Source organism: Hemibagrus wyckioides, linkage group LG11 (assembly GCF_019097595.1).
Source record: "Hemibagrus wyckioides isolate EC202008001 linkage group LG11, SWU_Hwy_1.0, whole genome shotgun sequence".
Classification (NCBI taxonomy): Eukaryota; Metazoa; Chordata; class Actinopteri; order Siluriformes; family Bagridae; genus Hemibagrus; species Hemibagrus wyckioides.
In genome coordinates, this window is record NC_080720.1 from 3,866,756 (window position 1) to 3,873,351 (window position 6,596).

The window sequence follows — 6,596 nt, forward strand, 5'->3', positions numbered from 1 at the left end:
AGGGTTAAAAGTGGAACCATGGTACAAATTTGTGTTGGGTCACTGTGTATGTGGTAATACAGGCTGTCCCAAAAGTCTCCATATATACACTTCAATGGATGTTTTTTCGCTTCCAAAATATTTTGGGAACAGTGTGTGTTGAGTGCACTTGCCATATTTCCTGTTAAAGTCCATTGCAAACTTGTGACAGCTTCCTGATGCAGCTATGAGATATAATATACACCGATCATGCATAACATTATGACCACCTGCCTAATATTATGTTGGTCCCCCTTTTGCTGCCAAAATAGCCCTGACCCCTTGAGGCATGGTTCCACTAGATCCCTGAAGGTGTGCTTGGCACCAAGATGTTTGCAGCAGATCCTTTAAGTCCTGTAAGTTGCGAGGTGGGGCCTCCATGGACACTTAAATGATACTGTCAGCAATTTGAGCAACAGTAGCTCGTCTGTTGGATCGGATCACACGGGCCAGCCTTCGCTCCCTATGTGCATCAGTGAGCCTTGGCCATGCATGACCCTGTCGCCGGTTCAGCACTGTTCCTTCCTTGGACCACTTTTGATAGATACTGACCACTGCAGACCGGGAACACCACACAAGAGCTGCAGTTTTGGAGATGCTCTGATCCAGTGGTCTAGCCATCACAATTCGGCCCTTCATCAAACTCGCTCAAATCCTTACGCTTGTCCATTTTTCCTGCTTCAAACACATCAACTTGAGGACAAAATGTTGACTTGCTGCTTAATATATCCCACCCACTAACAGGTGCCATGATGAGGAGATACTCAGGAGATCAGCTTCACCTCACAGTGCTCATAATGTTATGCCTGATCGGTGTAATATTATAAACTAAGTAATGCTGAAATTTTAGACATTTTGCTCATTTTTTCCCCTCTGTTTGGAGACTTTTGTACACCCTGTATTAAGCTTTCATCATTGACTCCATATTCAGAACCAGAATCCCCGCTAAAATCATGGATGCTGTGTTTTTGTTGATCAGTTTTTGCCTCTGTTTTTAACTCTGGTGCTAATAAAAGGCAGGACCTGTAGTACACACAGTCTGCAGCAGGTTTCTGCTGGTGGATCAAATCACCATCATCACTCGCCTTTACAGTTAATATATTTTGCATTAGCGCATTTTAAACAGTGCTATCTGTATTGTTTTGTCAGCGTGGGCTGAGGATTGACTAGAAAACGTCTGCATCTCTGGTTGCGATGACATTAGAGAAGCGATGATACGCCTGCTTACATGTGCAGAATCACTGCCATATTTGCAGCTGCTATTTTTAGTACGCAGTCAGTCTCGGGTGTATAGAGAAGCTGTAAATATAGAACCGTGTTTTGTTTTTTTCAGCGTGGAATCCAAAAACGAATGTTTCTTGAATTGCATGTTCACTTTGCTTCACAAAATAATAAAGAGAAATGGTGCTATTTTTCAGACATATTTATAACGTGGATTGTACTTGATGATGTCATTTTGTATGTGGTTAAAAACCTATGATTAAAAATTTTCAATTTGTCTGAACTATTCTGTGTGTTATTCAGTTATTAAGATATTTCAGTCTTCAGTCTCTTTTATATATGTATAGATACAGCTCTGGAAAAATATAACAGACCACTGCCCAGTCTGCAGATTTGAACCCTATTGAAAACCTCTGGAATGTCATCAAGAGGAAGATGGATGATCAAGCAAAGCTTAAAGTTCCCCAACAGCAATGTGAGAAACTGGTGGAGATCATGGAGCCAAAACACATGCAGATCACCAAATACTGATCTCTTAATGTTATTTATCCAAAGCATTAACACAATTTATTTACAAATGATTTGCATTTAGTTTTATTTGAGTTATTAAAGCTCTGCATATACTGCATGATCTTGGGTTATTTCGATGTGTTGTCATTTCCTTTAAATATACACTCTAAATAACAATAGTTATATTTTGAATTTAGGAGAAATATTGTCAGCAGTTCACAAAAAATCAAACAAAACTGTTCATCTGACCAATACATGAACCTGGAAGAAAAAAACATAAGAAACTAATTATATAAACTTATAGTGAGTTATAAAGAGCAGAATAAAGCTTTTATTAGGTTTATACATTGACTGAAATCTGTTATTCAAGTGTTTAATAAGGAATTAAACATTTTAATGGTGTGTTGTTTCCTTTAACAGGTCATCCCTCAGTGTTCTTTCCCTTTTATACCACATAAATACTAAAATGCTGCACCATATCTTTTAATCTGTTTATAGTTACATTTAATGTGTGAAAGTTCCTGCTCTCGCTCACATTATAGCAGCTATAAACGTTCATTCCCTCAGCAGCCTCTCGTTTTTCTCTCAAGGTTAATAGAATAAAATCACAGCTTGTCTCTCTCTCTCTAGTGAAGACTGTTACAAACCGCCGACACTCACGAATCCTTTCTATAAACGTTAAATAAACGTCTTATACGTCCACTACATGAGTCCATGTGTAAGTTGTTTCTATAGAAATGATAACGTTTTGATTGATTGATTGATTTAAATAAATAAATTAAATTAGATCAGATCACACAGGCCAGCTCCCCAATTGAGCCTCAGCTGCCCATGAATCTGTCACCGGATCACCACTGTTCCTTCCTTGGACCACTTTTGATAGATACTGACCACTGCAGACTGGGAACACCCCACAAGAGCTGTAGTTTTGGAGATGCTCTGATCCAGTGGTCTAGCCATCACAATTTGGCCCTTCGTCAAACTCACTTAAATCCTTACGCTTGTCCATTTTTCCTGCTTCTAACATCAACTTTGAGGACAAAATGTTGACTTGCTGCCTAATATATCCCACCCACTAACAGGTGCCATGATGAGGAGATCATCAGAGTTATTCACTTCACCTGGCAACACATACTGAGCTATACAGAGAATATAAACATAATATTTTGGGTATAAAATTCAGTTTCAACTGTTTGTATAATATTTTTTTGTAATATTTATTATGATTCACTTCCTGTTTTTGTCATCTCAGCCAATTTTACCAACAATCTGCTTCCAATATGCACTCTCTCTCTCTCTCTCTCGCTCTCTCTCGCTCTCTCTCTCTCTCTTGGCTATGTCACAAATCACTTTCCCACATCTCATTGCAATGCATTGACAGTAATTAGGCCAACACCCCAGATCTGTCACTCAGGTACTGTTTTCACATTGATAATCTTTCATATATATTCATATATTTAGATTTCACTCTCTCGCTCCCAGTGTGTATTTTTTTTCCATTCCAGTTCCCACTTGAGTTTTACTGAATTTTTCACACTTAGATTTCCTGATAGAGATTGTAGTGAAATTCTGTTAGATGATTCTGATCTATCATCCTATCTTGGTCATTGTGGATGTCTGTTGTTTCTCTATTGCATTAAAATAACTTTGAACTGCCTGGGAGAATTGTCTGGGAAATGTAGGGCAGCAAGTTAAAGGAATACTTCAGCGATTTTCAAACTAACCTCGATCCGCTGAATCGGTGTCTTTTGTGTGATTACGGCGGACAAAACTGACAACAAGACGTCAGGGTGAGGAACAAAAACAAGGCTTTAACAGTGAAATAAAGGACATATAATGAATGTCTATGATTAAATATTTGCACACGCTTGAGGGTCGTGTCCGCCTACAAATCAGGACCCTGGGTCCTTTTCATACGAACTTAGCTGTAAATACACGTCCTTGAACTTCTCAAACTTTTCATGAAGTTAAAATATTTATTTTCTTTTCTATTTACAGTGGAATCCAATGACACATTCCCTCTTTATTGATTTTTTTTATTTTTTTATTTAGAAAAAGGCATAACTCCAGAAATGCTCAAATTACTTAAAGCTGTGGCTGTTATTTGTCCATATAATTCATTCTGAATGACATGAAAAACAAATAATGGTCACAACCATGTTCCAGATGTAGCTAGTAAGATACAAATGGACACAAATGCATACAAAGAGTGGAAAGATTAGTCACAGATACGCTGCTGCAGTTTAAAGTGGTGGCTTTATGGCTAAAGTATCAGGCTACTGATCAGAAGGTCTTGAGTTCAAATCCCAACATCAAGAAGTGACTACTGTTAGTCCCATGAGCGATGGCCTTAACCCTCAACTGCTCAGTCACTCAGTTGTAAGTCACTTAGGATAAAAGCCAGGTAAACTTTCCCACATTTGAAGTTCTTGCGGTTTGCTTTTGCACAAACTTTCACACATTGTTTAATCTGCCGTCTGTAGTCAGTGTAATGAATCCTCTCTGTGAAGTGCTGTGTGATATCACTGTACTCGTGTTACTCTGCTGTCTTATTTACACCACAAAAGTGTAAAAATTAACCCAAGCCTGTGTTTCTGTGTCCATGTGGGTTTACACCAAGTGCTCTGGTTTTCTCCAACCTTCACAATAACATGTGGTGCATGAGGCAGACTGGAGACTCTGAATTGCCCCAGGTGTGTATGAGTGTGTGAGAGCGTACATCAATCAGACATAACATTATGACCACTACCAGGTGAAGTGAATAAGACTGATGATCTCCTCATCATGGCACCTGTTAGTGGGTGGGATATATTAGGCAGCAAGTGAACATTTTGTCCTCAAAGTTGATGTTATAAGCAGGAAAAATAGACAAGTGTAAGGATTTGAGCGAGTTTGACAAAGGGCCAAATTGTGATGGCTAGACCACTGGATCAGAGCATCTCCAAAACTACAGCTCTTGTGGGGTGTTCCCGGTCTGCAGTGGTCAGTATCTATCAAAAGTATCCTTTAAGTCCCGTAAGTATCCCCACTAGGATCTGCTGCTAACATCTTGGTGCCAGACACCAGAGCACACCTTGGCAGCAAAAAAGGGGGACCAACACAATATTAGGCAGGTAGTCATAATGTTATAGCTGATCGGTGTACATGGTGTCCTGCCATGGGCTGGAATCTCACCCAGGGTTTATACAGCCGGTCATCACGGGATTTAATGATGGCATCTATTGTTTTCAGTCTAATGTCACTACTATTATTATATATAAAAAAAGGAAGAATGCATGCTTTGAATTAGTTGACCACAGTGTGTGTGTGTGTGTGTGTCCAAATGACAACAAACAATCCGGATGTAACACTGGTTATGTCTGGAAGTAAATAAATAAATAAGAATAAGAATAATAAAAAGAGCACGCGCAAGCACGCATAGACGCGCGCGCGCGCGCTCAACGCCTCCGGTGCCGTAAGATCCCCGCTGATGTACTCGACCGTGTGATGCGCGAGATCATGACATGATGGTCACGTCACGCGCGCGGATGGCCAGAGCGCATAGTGGCGCGAGGAGGAGCGCGGCGCGCCGCAGTGCCATGTAGCCTAGCAGCGGGGAGGGGAGAAATCCCGTCGCGTGACTCCGCGACTCCTGCACGCGGGACGAGGTGAGTAACAACCATCTCTCGGGGCATCGTAATTTATATAGATATGGGTTTTTTTTTAATTATTATTATTATTATTAAAAAGATACATTCACGTTTATATCGTTATAGCAGACTGTGAAGAGAAATAGCGCGTGAAGCTTGACGCGTTGCGCTCCATCAGTGGCGAGCGCTCGGCTGTGCAGGTTAATAACACCGGCGCGATCCGTTTACCGGCTGGGTTACAACCTCATGTAGCCTGTGGAGCTGCCGGATAGGAGAAAGGATGAAAATTGGAGATTCATAGTTTTCAGCGTTTTTTTTTAAAACACATCTATAAAGATACAGCCAGTGAAGCGGCGTGTTGTTACAGTGTCCCGTTACAGAATACCACTACTGCTGTTGTGCTTGGCATTTTTCTGCTACTGTTTTAATGTCCACATTTTTTTTTTTATTTTATGTATAAATTTTTTTGGAACTATCCAAAGTAGACTATCATAATTGTGTCATAAATGATTATTATCATCACCTTCATCATCAGCATCATGCTCATGCATCCCTTATGTAATCTACATAACTGCAGGGAAAGGAATAAGATGCTGCACGTTTAGAGGTGTTCCATCAACTTTTATGCTCCTTTCCAACACCTCAGTTTCATCTGGTTAATAATGCAATGAAATTAAAATAATAATACATTACAGAAATGTGAAGCGCTGTCCAGGAAATTTAGGGGACTGAATTGAGCTGTGGACGCACCTCACACCTCACGTTACTGTCTGTGTGGAGTTTCTTTACATGCTCTCCCCGTATCCATGTGGGTTTTCTCCGGGTTCTTGTTTTTCCTCCCATCACTCAACCATGCTGGCTATGCTAAAGTGTGTGTGTGTATGTGTGTGTGTATGTGTGTGTGTATGTGTGTGTGTGTGTGTGTGCCCTATCTAGGGTGTATTCCCACCTCACACCCAGTGTTCCCCGGACAGGCTACAGAACGCTGACCAGGATAAAGTGCTTACTATTGATGAGAGAATGAATGAATGGATGAATGAATGAGTGATTGAATGAGTGAATGAGTGAGTGAGTGAGTGAATGGATAAATGAGTGAATGAAAGAATGAGTGAATGAATGAGTGAGTGAATAAATGAATGAGTGAATGGATGAACGAATGAATGAATGAATGAGTGAATGAATGAATGAATGAATGAGAAAATGGATGAAAGAAAGAAA

At 40.2% G+C, this 6,596-nt stretch overlaps 1 protein-coding gene across 1 annotated transcript in view; it reads left to right on the forward strand.

Moving 5' to 3' along the window:
- The first annotated feature begins 5,209 nt into the window (after nt 1-5,209).
- The window catches only part of LOC131361653 (G-protein coupled receptor 22), an 8,985-nt gene continuing 7,598 nt past the window's right edge, over nt 5,210-6,596 (forward strand). The window contains exon 1 of the mRNA XM_058403056.1: nt 5,210-5,396. The gene's annotated coding sequence lies outside the window, so the exon portion shown is untranslated. The remainder of the gene's footprint in view (nt 5,397-6,596) is intronic.